Below are 18,049 nucleotides of genomic sequence, written 5' to 3'. Positions count from 1 at the left end.
CAGCCGTTGTACATAAAAGCACGTGAAATCGTAGCAGCTTCAGATGCTAGCTCAGACTTGTCCAGAGTAGTTGTGAAACTAGGAGGCTTTCATATGCTTATGTCTTTTATTGGATGCATAGGGTATATAATGAATGGAAGCGAAATCAAGGAAGCTCTCAGTACAATTTATGCATCGAATTCTGTCGACAAAATGTTGGATGGTCCCGCTTTTGCAAGAAGTATCAGAGGCCATACGTATTACTTTTTGCATTATCGATGATGATTTTTGAAGATATGGAGATTGAAAGTTATAATGCTTTAGATGGGTTCATTCAGCAGATAACAATTTGCGATGTTTTCTACGAAACTGTGGAAGAATGTACAGGTAACTCTGGCTCCGTAGTTTACATAGCGTTATCCTATAAACGGATGCGCGCTTCCCACTCCCCGCGCTATATCTCGAAAACCATTAACCATACGAAGAAATAAATTACAACAAACTTGCAGAAAATTTTATTTTCTATAAGTTTTGTTAAACATTTAATGACATGCGACGCAAAAGAGGCGAGATATTTGCAAAAAAACGATTTTTATGATCTTTGACCTTTAATATATTGATTAGCAGACACGATATCTTTTGAGACTTTTTACCATATATTTAGAACGCCAAAAAAAAGGTCTGTGCAAAATTTCAGCTTGTTATCTTTCATTCCGAGGTTAAACCCTTATTTGACTGGACTAATTATGTAATATATAATTTGTCTGGATTTTTTTCTACTTATTAGCTAAAATTTGGGCGTTTCAAGTATACAGCGAAAGTGCAAAAAAACAGAATCCTAATAATATAATAATTTCACACCAAAATAATATTTATATTATTTATCCAGTAGGTACTACATATGTATTGGTTCATATCATGTAATCAAAGACTCGAGAAAAAAATGTGTTGAATTTGTCTATTTCTTAAATACTTGAATCTATTTTTATTAAAGAGATATTTATTATTCATCTTTCCCTGATTAAATTGATGTTTTATGAAATTTAATTAAATATAAAAAAAAATGAAGCAAAAATGTATATGTAGCGTAACAGCACTGCATAAGCGTAAAGAGAGTAATTGAACGTCGCGGGGATTTCGTCGCAAGGACTCGCTCGTTAACAAGATTCCGTCCTGCGGTATCAATTCATCCCGTTTCGCGAATATTTCGCAAAGGATACCCTACCCTTTTGTTATTGTGGCCGCGTGAGCACCGCGAGCTTATTATCGCGAGCGTGATGAAATCTTGTGAAATTTACATAAAGAATAGAGAAGGCGAGAAGAGGACGCGCGTCACCTCCGGGGACTTATATTTATTTCGTTATTGCCAAAACGGGAGCAAGTTACTCCCCCGCTAACGTTATGAGCGAAACTCACTTTTCGCGCGCAGAGACAGAGCAAAATGTTTACCTTCCTAAAGTGTAACAAAAAAGATGTCTCGCGAGATTCGCGAGATCCGAAAATTTCACGAGACGGCGGCAGGCTGCGAGAACGACGCGGCCCCGAAGAGTTCTTGGAATCGTATCGAAACAAGTCCGCTATTTCAAAGTGAAAATGTAATTAGGTACAATACCTAATTAAAGTTACAAGGCCCAGCTCTGTGGCATACATCACGGCAAGTTCGTGGTGAAGAATAAAATATAAAATACTTTTTGGTCAGATATCGTATGAAAAAATCATTGAGATTCAAAACTACATCTAAGATCTAAGTAAAATATAATAATATTAATTTTGTGCGCAAAATTGTGTTGATTTGTGGTTGCCAAGATTCCGAAATATATCAAGTCCTTGACGCACTCAAATGTGTACTCATTTATTTTGATGTCTGCAGTATACTGCCCTTCTCGAGTCATAACCGGCAGCATCATAAGATTCCCTATTGAGCTCGATGCTTTACCGTTACATTCTAATTAGAATCCACTACTATTTGCCTCTCAGCCATACACCGTGGGGGTGTTACCCTGCGCTTCTAAAGAAATATTCACCATTTTATTTTTATTATATAACAATGCTCTTTTGTTATAATAAATACAAATATTTTATTACTTTTGGAAACAACAATAGTAGGAACACATTTAATAATGACTATAATAATTATATTTATTTAAAAAAACTTTGAAATTCTGCGCAAAATTAAAAAAATCAGATACATAAGTAGCAAAATTATGAAATAAAGCTAGTGGTATTGTAGGTTAATCAATTTTATTTATTTAACAATCCAGAACTGACGCCGATCCCTTAGAAATAAAAGTAGGAGAGGTGAAGAAAGAGATAAAGCATGCTATTTTGTGTAACGGTACTTCCTCCAGACGAGATGGGAATCTTATGAAGCTAACCGGCATGTATTTTGTATTGTCTGTTGAAATTTCGAGATAAGCTCAAAATTTATATTTTCTGATTGTTTTAACATAGAATTTAAGGCAATTTCAGTTGTCAATAATTATCGTAAGATAATTGTTGCTACTTTACAAAAACAATATAAAAACACCTTTTTGGATTATTGAAAAAGAAAATTTATATTCTTATCTTAATGGGTTCTTAGATCACCAAAGCAAAAATAAAACCGCCGGCCGGTTAGAGTAATAGAAAATCGCAAAAAATGTTAATCATTTAAATAGTTTAAAAAAAATTTAAATACAATTGAAACGAAAAATTTCGGAAAGCTTTCTTAGCTGAGTGTCTTCTTTAATTTCTTAAGCAAAAATAAGACGAGTTCGATTTTGTGTCAATTATCGAGAAATTCTTTAGAAATAATTACCGAGAAGAATCCCTATATGTATATAAAATGTGCTGTTAATTGAAGACATTTGGTATTTTTTATTTATAAAAATATATATTTTTCTTTACATTTGATAACGTATTAAACATGGGGATCGAATTCATAATAATAAAGGTTTTTCCATTAACCACATTGATTGTTGTTAAATTTTTATATTTATAAAGATAAGCTTTGAAGTAAAGAAAAAATACACATTTATGCAACTAAAAATAATATTAGCTTCAGTACGGAAACCAGAGTGGTATAAGTCGCTGACTATTATCCTGAAAGACCTGGGCCCGAATCCCATATGGATATTAGTATTTTTAAATTTATTTGGTGTCTGTAAGACCGAAAGTAGTAATTATTATATTATTATAATTCCAATTGATCATTAAAAATTATCTGATAATGAGCTACATCGAAAATAAATTATATGTATAAAAGCAAATAAAAAAGTACCTCAAGGTAGTATGCTGGGACTGGTACTATACATGTTACATGATTGTGATACGGTGAAATTTCAAATAATTTACCAATAAACTGCAAAGTTAACAAGTATCAAATTGAATGTACACCAAAAAATAGATTCAATACCAAAAACGATAAACTGAGAAGCGTGCCGTGTATCAATACAGTGAAGTACTTTAGTATAACTTTGGGCGCAAAGTTGCGTTGGAGCAAACACGTGAAAACTATACCTAAACAACTAAATAACCGCTTTGCAAATTGTGCTGGTTTCTCAGAAGACACTCAGAGGTGCGGATATATAATTAACTTTTGATATGCCAGTAAGTTATGTAACTATATTGACATTTGCAGGAACGTCATTTGAGAGGGACGGGTGAGAGACAGGTGGGGGCATTTGCCCCCTTGAATTAGATCAGAAAAATATATTTTATTTAATGAAATACTATGAATTTTATTGAAATCAAAATATTGCTACAAAATCGGTGGCTCTCCGGCCAACTTTTACTAGAAAAAGCTTGAATGACGTCCCTGGACATTTGGTATCCAATTAGGAAGTATTGCGTTATATGATAAATACGTCGTAATCTGGACTTAAAAAATGTCGACAAAAAAACAAACAGAAAGCGGGTACATCAACTTCGCTTCAGCTAAGCATTGTTGAGATAGCAATATTGCTAAATGTTGCTAGCGAATTGGGGCAGCTGTGTAAGACTCATTAAGTCTACGTATAATTTTAAGTCATCTATGAATAACATTTTATAATTAATAGCGGACATTTGTGATAATAGTTACATATTTATATTTTAGTCTGATTAGAAACAGAGCTTTAAAAAACAACAAGGACGAGAACGCCACAATTGTTAAAATTAGTATTTATATGTTTTATATTATTGCTGATATATATTTTATCATAGTTACCATAGAAAATTTTATATATATCCCCTGAGACTTAAAGATGTTCTTACTCTATCTTTGCATAAGACTGTCTTGTACACTTTCAGGCCTCCACACCTCTGTTTTTTAATATATCAATCTTCACACCGAAGGCTAAAAATACACCTGGCAATTAGCGAGTATCAATTAATTGTGGCCCAGCAGGCGCGTTATTGGCCCAATTATTCGGCCAGTTCGTCCGATTGGCCAGGTCAGATAAAGTGGATTGTTTATAAGTCGGCCCAGGGATCAAGTGGGCGGCTTTCGACCTAAAAGTGAGCCGAGCCGCCGCCGGGAAATAAATTGTATGATATTTCAGCCGGAAAACCACTCTTCGTAATTACCTCCTTGTAATTTGTTTGGGGGGAAAAAAGAGGCACGACGCCGGCCGACGACGACGTACCTCTACGCTCTCTAATTTTTCTTTTTCTAACCCGTGTACAGTTTCGTTTGCCGGCTCTTTTATGAAATATATCGTTTCAAATTAAAATTAAGAACGGCCACTAAGCCACGCTTGTGTGACTTAATAACGGGGCTCTCTTGCCCGGCGGGCGGATAAGGAAACGTGGAAAAAATATGTACGCTACTGGAAAAAAGCGCTGGAAATTGTCGACGAATAAGCTGAGAACTTGTTTAAAACGTAATATATCATAGCACTAGAGATTATTATGATAAATCTAAAATATTGTAGGTTTTAAACCTTAATAATATAATTATATTTATAAATTAATAAAAAATCTATAATCCGTTTTTTTTCCACCAGATGAAATTCTAGACAACTATACTTAAACTGGTTTTAGTTAATATTGTCAATATATCGTAAACACTAAAAGGTTGCGAAAAAATCGTAAATATATAATGGTATCTTTATATAATATAATGTCAAAAGTCAGATCTATGTCTGTGTTTTGTTAAAATTAAAGCACATACTGTTTTTTGGTTTAATTTCGATATCGTCTTGAATAAAATGTGTTTCTCTATTTTTATTAACTAAATGCATGTTTTTATCGTAACGTTATTTGATATTTGATTGATTGATTGATGATGTACAGCAGGATTTAGAATAGTCAAAACATCTATCAGATATTACCTTGTACCGACCCTTAAAGTTAATTATAACATATAGGGTTAATAAAAGTGTTGAATGCATGCCTTATGTTGCATGAAATATCAGATAGCATAAGCAATTCGCTGCAAAAAATTCCTTTTAACCGAACATTTTGACATGTCAAAAGTTTTCTGAAGTCCGAAATCAAAAATACACTTGTTTGATAAGCTATGATGGTTATACGTAGCCAATAAATTATTTTTATCAACTAAAAAGAGCAATCGAAACATTGAAATAATAAATTATTTAGAAGAGAACACTGATCTATCAGCAGGCAAAGTAATAACTTGAATTTTATGGGATGATTCAATAATGTGTTCGTGAATTGCTTCACAGAGAGATGAAAAATCAATAGTGATTAAAATAGCGTATTTTAGATAAGTTGAAGAAAAACGACTTAGCACAAGATTTTAATGGTAGGTGGAATGCAAAATAACAAGTGCAGTGTTGCTAAATCTACACGTCTAATTTTAAAAAGTATAAGAAAGACAAAAAATCTTATTTACATTAAAATCGACGAAAAATAACATTTTCAATGTTGAGTCCCGTATATAAAAAAATACGGAACTCAAAATCGTTGAACATTTAATTAAAATTATTTTGGGATAAAAATACCGTAGTTCCTAAGGCCTAGACTCAAATTCCATGAGTTTGTATCCCCACAGCAAACTAGAATTTTAATTTATAAAAAATGTGTTTATAATTAATTATAATAGACATGATAGTTTTTAATTATAGCTAGATGTTACTGGATCACAGACTGAGTATGGTGGGGTATAAGTATTCTTTATGTCTGATTGACTTGCTGAGCTTATACTGATTTACTCCGTTGTAACGCATTGGACTAATGCCTATTAAGTTACAACGTAAGGTTAAAAAAGCATGCTTTTTTTAATCTTACATTGTAACTTTTAAATCAGAATGACGGGTTGAAAACCAGTGACAGTAGTTGAGTTGTCTACGATTCGCCAACAAAATAACAACTGTAATTGTCTTCTCAGATAATGGGAAAAGAAAGAAATAGGGATTTCACTCTTAAAGATCATAACTCTTCATCAGACCTGCAGCTCGGTCTACCACAAGTAGAGTTTAGCTAGACAGTTCATCAAATTAGTACTGAAAACAACGGCGGTTTTTTCACAAAAAAATAATTGTTCGGCATTGAGTATGCAGACAGCAGGTGAAATGAGAAATAACAAGTGCAGTGTTGCCAAATTTGCAAATTCTAACAATACTCTCTGGATACGTTTCGCAATATTATATTTTTGGTAATTGAAAAATCAGCAAAACCGAAGAAATTTTAAATACTAAGAATTTAAAATCGTCTGAAAATGTTAATTAATAGAGTCAAAGAACAGTTTATATAATTATAATGGTAGTAAAAGGTTAGTTTAAAAACAAATAGGCTTTTTGTAAAATAATTAAAAAAAAATGATAGCAAATTAAAGCTGTATTGTTATTAGATAATGCTTCTTTTTGTCTAATTAAATCGAAGAGAAATCATTGTTTAATGTTTGTAATTTAATTTAATTTAATTTTAAAGCTAGTGATATTAGTTCGATCTTAAGGAAAAACAAACTAATATAAAACGAGATTTAATGAATACTGACAAACTCAAGGCAAGTTATATGTATGAAATATGAATGATAATATCAAGGGGCTTTGAAAATTTAGATAAAGTAATAAAACACCAGGTATCTTGGGTTTTAATTTATGAGTTAAATACTGTTTTTAATATCAAACTTGATAAAAACTGGATGAGGATTAATATAAATTATTCGTTATGTTTAACTATTTATGTATTAAATAGTATAAAATAAAATATTCTAATATATAATATGATATAAAGAAATGCACAAAATAGTTAAAATAATATATATTATAAAAAAATACAATTATAAATCTAGACAATTAATTTTTATTTAAAAAATAACATACCTTAAAATAAAGTTTAAATCACTACAAAGTTAATTTTTTCTTTAGTCTGCTACCAAAAAACTACAACACAATATGTCAAAAACATATAACCATTATAAATTACTTTAAATAGATTTGAAACTGAAAATTATTTGTATTGATTTTAAAGTAAGAAAAATATCAATATCATACATTGAGAAGGTCCACAGTTACACAAACTTTACTCAGAAATTTAAATCATTTATGGAATTTCAGCAAAAACAATGTTTTTTTTTATTATTTTGTTTGTTATGACTCTCATATAATCATAATAAAAAATAATATTTAATATAGCGAGCCGCATGCAATCCTATAAAGCTAAAATAGTATTAAAATACCAATACCAAATTTATTAATTTTAAGAACGTACCATCTATTTATTAATTTCAAAACTGCATATAACTCAATACATAGAGATTATATGCAGACATATAAGAATTAAGCGTCCCAAAGTAGCTTATTTCCATAGTCAAAGTCGCATGAAAAGTGTCGAATGCAGAATCAGCTGTTCAGACTCTTTCAGGCTTGCATTGAATGGTTTGCGACAGGGTGATGCACTGGCATACACCCTGCTTAATATTGTACTAAAAGAAATAACCAGAGATGCAAATATCAACATGAAAAGCAGTATATATAATAAATCTGCACAAATATTTGCTGATGCAGATGACATAGATATTGTAGCAAAGTAAAATTTGGCATTAACAGCAGCCTTCGACGCTTTTGGGTCATCAGACAAAAAGATAGACATAATCATTAACAAGCAGATAAAAAAGTTCATACTGGTTATGGTCACAGGGATAGAATCCTGTAAATATTCAAATATTAGGTATTATTTCGAGTGTGTCAACAGTTTTATATACCTAGGAAGTTTGGTATCAGATAAAATCGATATCAGCGAGAAAATAAAAACATGAATAATGTCAAAAAATAAATATTATTTTGGTCTAGTAAATCAGATGAAATCACAGACACTATTTCGTCGCATGAAGACATATGGTTTCAAGAGACAAACGTCTGCTAGATACATTCAAGAGAAAAATGCTACGAAAGATATACGGCACAATGAACCCTACATTCTCTCTAAAGGAGAGTCTGTCTTTACCTTTATTAAAATAGGAAGACTTTAATGGACATGCCAAGTTGCACGAATGGACTTTACTCAACCAACGATGCAATTGCTATGTAACAAGTCTGATGCCCGAAGATTGGACGATGTGACAAAAGATGCCAGTGCAGCTAGAACTTTCAACTAAAGGAATCTGACGCAGAATCTTGGGTTATTGGGCTAATAATTTTGATGAAAATGAATTATTATGACCATGTATGTTATAAATAACAATAAAATAATAAGATAAATTTTGTAAGACAAATTGGGGCACAATTGGGCTGAAGAAAATGCAACTGTGCATCGAAAACAAAACGACTACCTGCGTTGTTGTAATAAGCAAAAATAAAAATACACAAATGTATTGTTGATTTAGAAAATTAAAATTTTTCACAAGTATTAACAAATATTTGCATAAAAATTCGAATCAGAAATTGTAAAAAAATAGGTAAATATATTCGGTATTCGAATTTTCTAATTAGTCTAATGAAAATATAAAAAGTGAATAAAAATAGCAAACTGCATTAGTACATTGACTAGTAATAATATAAATATTCTGATACAATATCGTTTAGGAAAAGGAAAATTGGTACTGTTATTCTAAAATATTAAAAGATCTTAAAAGCATAAAAATCACTTTAATTTTGATTGAAGATAATACATTAAAAATATATGAAATATAAGCTTATATTAAACATTAGTATGTATGTATATTATAAATGAATATATATGATTATTTTTAATATTAAAAATAGCGTCGATATGTGTATAAAACATACAGTAAATCAAACTAGAAAAGAAAATTAAAACATAAAGCATAATTTAAAATAGTTTTATAATGAACGCAATAAATTATATTAAATAACAAGGATAGTATTACATTTAATCTTTATATTTATTGTAAAAGTTAAGGATTGATATTTTTGTATTTTATAATTATAATATACTTAAAAAATATTTGGTATTAAATTTAAACAAGTAGGAAGATCATTTAAAAAAAACGAATGACTGCAGCGAGCGCAGTCTTACAGTGGAAAATACGGCTCAACAGCCCCCTTGAGATATTGTCCGCGCCGACGGTGTCTGAATGGGTTATATGCCTTTTTTAACCCATCTCCATCCATACATATAAAATACAAAAAAACAACACATACATACCCATATAGAGAACAGAAGAGAACGGGCGCAGCTCTCGTTATGGGACCAAAATGAATGGTGCACTTTTTGAAATTGAAGCTGACCTATATTGCCCCAGTTGTACCCGTTCAGGCCGAAATAATATCAGTCTTCATCCAGAATTTAAAAGAACTGGGATCAAAGAATGCCCTTGTATGTACATACATAGGTACTCCCCCTAAACGCGTGTGTTATCTCACATGTAAAGTGTATAGCGACTACGGATCGTAGAGGGCGCGACTACGAGACGCGTTATTGTGCGAAACGATTGCATAGTGCACAATAATTTATTTATCTTTAAAATTAATGCTAAATAAAACACTAAAATATAACAAAGAGTATTTTATATAATATGCTTGTTTTAAAACTACTTAAAATACAGTACAGTAGCATTTAAACTAGTTAACTAAAACACATTGTTTATAGAAATTGACTAAAAATTATAAGCATTTGTCGTAAGAATATGAACTTTAAAGTATGTATATATATGTATGTGTCATATCATATATAAGTGCATGTTTGAATATGAGCTAATGTGTAATGTTTGAACTATTTTGTATAAATGATATCATGACGCATGGATAAACATTATTATTATTAATATTAAAACTAATGACACAGCACTTGTCAATAAAAAGTTTCATTTTATTATCTATGTATCAATTCATAAGAGTAGTAATTTCATTATATTGTATAAAATTAAACAATGTGTGTTTCAAATGGTCCTTAGTTACAGGAAAAGTAGTTTGTATTTATAAACGAGCAATTAAAATAGATACAAAATTCTTTTAGAATATTGAACATCCCCAGTCTACGATGCTCGTTAAAGTTGCAGTACGAAAACTTTGGCAGTAATTGCGAGTATCGTTGTAACTATAGTGAAATATTGCAGAGATATGCGTAGCGTGGTTGAAAACTTGCATTACGATCCGATAGTTTGCACAGGAAAACATCCCTTGGGAGGGTTAAGGGTCGTGTATTGTAACAAACTAGTAATAGCATACAGCGTTTGCAATATTGTCCTTTAAAAAATTATATTTTTTATATACCTACTCACATATATCATATATATAATATTAATAATAATTTATTACATTACCTTAAAACCACATTTAAATGTTGAAAACCGTTGTTTTAAGTAAAGGTCAAATAGAGCATACAATTTTATTGGATTTGCATGGAATGAATCAGAATTATACTAGTAATCCAATTATTTTTTACGTCTAAATACGTTAAAACGGCTCAGTGAATATAATACCCACTAGTCTCGGTCAGAAATTGGACGAAAACGAATAATAGTTACATAAAAATACATACTAAAAAGTATATTTCGAGCTAACTGGTCTATTATCGATTTTAGATAAATTGTTATCTAAACCTTGTTTATAAAATCAAATTTTAATAATAAGTAAAATAAAATGACAAGACAAGACAAAACAAGTTTTAGATGCTGTATTGATGAGCTAAACAGGCAGAAAAGAATATTTGCAGACTGCTTTGTATAAAGGTCAAACATGACAGTAGCAAAGGTAGGAATTATTTTCATATAAATACGGTCCATGTGATTAGAAGTTGAAAGGCTTAAAAATAAATAGAGAATATTACGAAAATCCTTTAAATCAATACTGTAATATTAATTATTAATTAAAATCTGATTTTTTAATTCGGTAAAAAATCAGATTTAATTTAAAAAAATAAAATTGCTACTTAAAAACATATATGATGTACATTATATATTTTATATTGTACCATTTATTTCTTGACAGTATAGTCAAATGATCATATAAATAAAATGTTTCGTAAAACGTCAACATGTGGTTCTGCCAATTTCTTTCCAAACTTGACATCTTAGTACATCCCAAGACTTTACATAATGAAAAGCGAGGGAAATTTTATTTCTGACAGCAAGAACTTCTTCCTGGTAATGTGCAACTTGCACAAAGTTTCCCGGGCGAAAAAACTTTTAATGGTCCTTTATCTCCTCTTGCACTCTATTTTTTATTTATTTTTTTAAGCAACTCTACACGTAAAGAGCTTAATTTCTCGTGTAACGATTTCACCTATGTGTGAATATTCAAAAAAGATAATTTAAAAAACAATATAAAATATCTCTATAGACGCAGTATGCATGTACTCTATTTTAATCCTGTGTTCGGCGTAAAATGAATAATAATTTGACAACTTTTATCTCATTAGTACTGACCCAGATTCTCTCAAATGCACGGTTCCGAAATTTGTAAACAAGCTATGAAATACTACATCTGAATGCAAATGAAAGTGCTGTATTTTTATCATGCGCAGCGAAAAACCAACTTTAATTAATTTAACACATAATATGAATAAATTAAAACATTGCGAATTTTTATATTTATTTCTAATATGTTGGGTTGTTTCGTTTATAGTTTAATAGATTTTGTACTGTGCTTTACATGAATTTTGTTCTCAGTGTATCAGCTTATGATTTTACATCACCATAAACAGTTTTAAAATTGTTCGAAAAATATTTTATAATATTTTGGTTTGGCAAATTAAAGCAATTTTTTCCCAATAAAAATGAACAAAAAAAGGAATTTGTAGAACCTTTAAAATTTTTAGATTTTGATTTTTATGTACTATTTTTTTACAACTTTTCGTTATCAGTAATTACTTTAGAATTTGTGTATTAATTAAAATTTTCACTAGTAAGAGAACTTTTAGAATTATTTTTTTATAATTATTTGTTTAAAATATTAATGATCTTCGACCGAGAAATCTTACTTAGTACATAGTTTTAATGGTAATAATAAAGCGTTCGTTTCAAAACATTGTTAAAGCTAATATGATGTACTGTATTTTGTGCGTAAAATTAATATAAGAACCACACATAAACGTGTGTTATATGTGGTTTCCTAAGCGTGCGAAGTTTTCCTAAGCAGGCCACGTTTGACAGATGACAAATGATGAGGCTCATTTTGCACATGGTACTTTTCCGATAGGTAGATGGCATGTCTGCGAACAATTGTCATCGTTGGGAAGGTGTCTGTGCATTCCGAGCCATTGCCGGGTAATGGACCGAAACAAACTTTCACACCCCACATACTCATATATACATACGTATGTTCAAACCCTAATATAATATTTAGGTGTGATTTAATAAACTATATTTTGTAAATGTAAACTCATTATAAGATGTAATTAAACCATTTTATCGATGGATTTCTACAATATGTGCCATGCACGTGATGATAAAAATATGTCACATGTCTAAGTCACGTTGCACATGGTAATAATATTGTGCTAGGGCTTATAAACTATACCTTCCTTAATTATGCAACTAATCATTTAAATATATTTGGCGTTAACACATTAAATTCAAAGCGCAAAATTATGAACGTGACGCGCAAGATAAAAGGCGTTTTCCACTAAATAGCAATCAGGAGTAGTTGTAAATAAAATATTTTTAGGATAAAATCAGAGTGTTGTGTTGATAGAAACAATATTGTAACCTCAGTATTTTGTGCTGAATTATAGTCGGAACATTATTTATCTTTACAGCTTAACGCCCGAGGACTCATATACGAAAATCTTGAAATAATATTGTTTAGTGACCGTGAACTCAGGCATGAGTTTTGCGTCATGCGTTTCTTTTAATAAAATAATACTAGGATACCATTAAGTTTGCCTCTATATAATAATCAGAGATGGTAGTATACTATTTCAACGTACTATCAAATAAAAAATAAATTATATTTCACTACAATTTTTGTAAAAAGAGTCGTCTTATCCCATTGCGACGTCGCCTTTTTTGGGCACGTGAATTTTTTTATGAAATGTATGAACCATAATTATTTTTTTCATATAAGAAATAATATTTAATGTTACATTTCTTAAACAGAAATTAATTTCAGGATCAAACTGTCTAGCTAGGTAAACATAAAATGAATCAAATTAAAAGAAATCGAAACATCCCTGTTTAACAAAATTCTTCAAACTAAAATTCTGTATGTTATTGCAAAATTAGATGTAGATAGTATGTAGATAAATTAGAAAGAGCTTCCAAAAAATATCATTACTGATTAAGAAACCAGGGGGAAAAAGCTACAATTCGGATAAATTATCGCTGTATTAGTTTATTGTAAAATAATTTAAAAAAATAGATTATTATTGCAGTTAAATTCATTAGCGAATAAATATGTATTTTTCACTCCTAATATTGTGTGTAAATTCAAAATGGTTGCAATGGTTACAAACCAGAGATTTATAATTTTATAATATATATGTTTAAATGCTTCTATAATAATACGATTTATATGTTTAAATGCTTCTATAATACGATTTTAAAAAAAATATCCGTTTATAATATAATATAATTTGCACTCACCAAATTTTTCGGCGTCCCTTCTCTGCTTACAACTATCACAGACACATTTATTTTTATCATTACACTTATAAACCACACTATAGCACTATTTACATTTATTTTTATTATTTACACTTTTTTTTATTTACATTATTCACTTTTTTTGATACGTATAAAAACACTCGGCAATATGAAGATCAATTTCCTTTCTTCTGCACATGTGTGTTGTATCTTTCCATGTGCAGAACAAACACGACACTTTCTTCTCACATATTTACACTTTTTTTTTTATTGGTTGATGGTTTTTTAGCTTATCCGAAAGCCTTTCTGGTAGATCGACAGCACGGGCACGGTAAGATCGATCTTCAAAATCGATAGATTGCACTGAGTTTTGCATCCATTCTTTAGCTTTACTTACAATTTAATTTTACTGTTACGATTAAAATTTTGATACTAAAACGAATAAAAGAATGCGCATTAAAATAAATGAAATTCAAAATTTTTTGTTTATTCCATTGTTTTTTTTGAAATATTATGTAACTATGTATTGATATATTTATTACAGTACACGGTGCCACTGGTCCAGATATGCGCTTAATACTTTCATCGCCGTGTTTACTAATCTTCCTGCATTTCCGGAATATCATTTTTAATTACAAATATAAGAGAAGAGACTAAATATCTCCTTAGATTATAAAATGAGTTTTTTTATTGGATTTAGAGGGCGTAATAAACGCATAATATGTGGATTTTCTAAAGGTATGTCTTTATATGTTTATTAGAAAAATAATAGGGAAGCTACATATGAAATTTTAATAAAATATGGTTTACAAGTTATAGAGAATTTACTAAAAAAAAAATTGTTTGCCATTATTCTGCAAAATCGCCTGGCCACCAAACAAAGTTCGGCAAAAAAATGCTTTTAAATTAAAAAAAACTGATCCTGTCTTTTATTTGCTCATTTAAATTTCTTAGCAGTAAAATATTTTTTCCTGCTGTGCTTGATACATGATTAATAAAATATCTCTTAAAATATTCCAAATTGTTACTAATTCAAAACAATGCTACGTATGTATCTTGCGGTCAACTTGACTGGCGCTTCTATTCCGGAAAATTCCTATGTATATTTTTTCATCTACTTGACGTCTACTGAAATTCCACCACTTTTCCGGCGCCGCGAGTGGAAAAATTGCCGCCCGCGGAGCGAAATGTGCAGTCTGTCGGCGCAAAATCGCCCGAAGAGCCCTCGAAGGCATTCGGGCCAAGTGGTCTTTCTGCTGTAAACCGTAAGATTGTATGTAGCACAAGGATTACCAGGATCAGGTGAGATTACCAGCCTCGGATGAAACTCACTTTTTGCATTCGAGCTTGGCGATGAGCACATATGCCGCGTACATTCTTATCACGCCTGCATATGAGCACGTGGTGGCTTATCAGATTATATTGAAGTTATGGTATTGTATTAACACTAATGACAAGTTAAGCATTTCATTAGTTAACATTGAAAAGATTTATAAGATAGATGATTTGATATAGTCACTCTAAGCAAATAAAAAGCGGTGAGTTTTATTAAAAAAAAATATTTCAAAAGTTCCATTCCTGACCGCTGTATTCGCGAAACGGTTTTAGGTATACCACTGTAGTTCTTAATGCAAAATTCGTTATTTTTCTTATAAATTAAAGTAATTTTAATACATGTATAAAGATCAAAAAAATATAACGTCCTAAGAATCACGAAAAGGTAAACAAATCAGACACAAAAAAGTCTTTTCTTCAACTTCTCAAAGCCATATATAAGATTAGTACTTAGTTTTATTAATGGTTGTTTTTTGCAACTGCAAAAAATGCAGAGAAAAAAAACCACTGAGTTTAAAATGAAAATGATTTCTTTAAAACAGAACGAAATTGTTGTGCAAAACTCTCAGCAATATTCTGTGAACAAGTCTCAGGTGGACTATCTGCCGGAGTCTTTTTCTAGTCATAACGAGGGCTTTGTATTATTTATTCTCATTGATGAATGATTATTTTTGGTAACAGATTGTTTGAAGAAAAAGATCCCCATCAGCGTTGTCCCCCACATATACTTAAAATAATATAAACAATTTTTAATTCAATAGCTAAAAATTAAATAAATTATAATTAATAAAAATATTTTAAAAGGAAATAAAAAGTTTTAGAATAGATTTTCAATCTATAACAAAACAGTCTAATCTAAAATTACTTAATAAAAAATCTGTACAGTTACCTTATATATGTATAAATCTTATATCTTCTCGTAGAATGTAATTTTATTTTGTTAGAATTCGATTGATTCTTTGTTCTCATTAATAAAATACTTAAGCACGCAATACTTCTGCGATGCATGTGGTCTTTTTATTTTCCTTTGATAAACGATCGGAAAATTGTGGACTTTCCTTGTGAATGTATTGATTCTTGTATATTTTTAGATAATAAAGTACTTAGATACAATACAAGAAAATATATTCAATTCTATTATGTATCATTTATTTTATTATTTCTTATCTTTGATTAATAAATAAAATAGTATTACAAATTTTTTTGATTGAATGAATAAATAAAACAACATAAACAGTAAGAAAAATGAGATTTTATTGTTTATATAAGTATAATGGAAAACAATAAGATCATACAGTTATACATGTGTTTATATAATAAAAGTGAAACTGCTATCAATCTATTATAATCGTTGTATTATAGCTTATTAATACTTTCATATTAATAGTGAGATTTATAAAGATGTTAAATGTCTACTAAATAATAAGTTTCAGAATTTGTGAAAGTCTTACCGTTGCAAAAACGTTTCAAACATTTACTGACAAAAATGCTTGGTTGCATATCGTAAGCTAACAGCAGCCCAGGTATAATCGATGTCAAAAATGGATGTTTGGGTGATTTCGATGCTATACAAGAACCCCACCTGTCCACATATAAGCCAGTAGGACGATCTTCGATATCTGCAAGTTAATAATCAACATTAAATTTCATATTGATAATTAAAAAAGTTAATGTTAAACTTACATTTGTTTACTTTTGCAAATAGATCATTCAAAACGATTATCTCCACAATGCAATTGCAATCATTTGGCCATATCGTTGCTATTCCTCCCTTCTCCCGAAGCGTTAAAACACACAAAGCAAAAGGTAGCATATCAAAATCGATGTCTTCCCAGTGTTCTTGCATTCGAGTGCCTCGAAAATAGTTGCTCATAGTAGATCGAATCAGATTTACATTAGTGCCATTTGAATTCTTTTGGATTAATGAAAAATCGATTCTTTTAGGGTATCTAAGCTGAGCTTTTGAATTGCTATTAAACCTGTCATTATATATTACGACGAGATTGATATCGATGTCAGATTCTTTAAACATTGCAGCATATTTGGCAGACTCAAAAGATTCCATTTTATTTACGATGAAATGTATATATGCGTTGGTACGAGGACGTTCCTTGCTTGCTTCGATTTCTTTTTGTTTAGACGTTGATGTCAATTTTAGTATTTTTTTTATTTTAGCCGTAAACATAAGTAGCGGCGCAAATATAAAACCAATTATTCCTGCTAACCTGCAAGCTATATATAAAAATATTAGAAAGTACACAAAAACATATGTTAGGATAATTTAATCTATGAATTTAATAACTCACAAGGTTTTTTCTCCGAAATAGAATTTTTTTCCATCTTTCTTCTTTCTTCTTCAATTAAGATGAATACTTTTCTAGTTGAAACACCAACTTCGATGAAGACCGGCGAGCAACTGAAGCCTTTGTTGCTGGCCGCGATCGACTGACAAATTAGTTGAATCATAGATTCAGCCTGCATTTTTTTATGACATGTCGTTTCAAGGAATTTAGACACATGCGTTCATTTATCTTTTGTTGCATTTTCTTTGTGGACAATAGCTCTGATTAGTCTTGCAAAATAAAGCCATTGTGTTATTACTTTTTGTCAGCATAATATTGCAAATAAACATGACTCACAAATGTTATTCGTGAACTAAATATGTATTATGTTTATATTGTATGTATTTCATAATCGATATCTATATTTATAAATTAAAAGCTGTTTTACAAAGATAATGATTTCGTTATTTCTTTAATACATATAAAAGATTAGGTCAGTGTTAAGAAACCAATTGTAAATATATATATTATTGAGATACTTTCT

At 30.2% G+C, this 18,049-nt stretch overlaps 1 long non-coding RNA gene across 1 annotated transcript; it reads right to left on the bottom strand.

The window, feature by feature from the left end:
• Positions 1-16,455: 16,455 nt before the first annotated feature.
• Positions 16,456-17,641, bottom strand: LOC148228184 (uncharacterized). The gene is made up of 3 exons (XR_015811532.1): positions 17,530-17,641; positions 16,907-17,455; positions 16,456-16,842 (listed from the first exon to the last, which is right to left on the bottom strand). It is a non-coding gene; the product is annotated as an uncharacterized LOC148228184 (long non-coding RNA).
• Positions 17,642-18,049: the final 408 nt, after the last annotated feature.

The sequence above is a fragment of the Plectrocnemia conspersa genome, unplaced genomic scaffold (assembly GCF_051122295.1).
Source record: "Plectrocnemia conspersa isolate PC_06_02 unplaced genomic scaffold, ASM5112229v1 ptg000012l, whole genome shotgun sequence".
Taxonomy (NCBI): Eukaryota; Metazoa; Arthropoda; class Insecta; order Trichoptera; family Polycentropodidae; genus Plectrocnemia; species Plectrocnemia conspersa.
The sequence above is the reverse complement of the archived record's forward strand: the minus strand, read 5'-3'. Positions and strand labels throughout refer to the sequence as shown.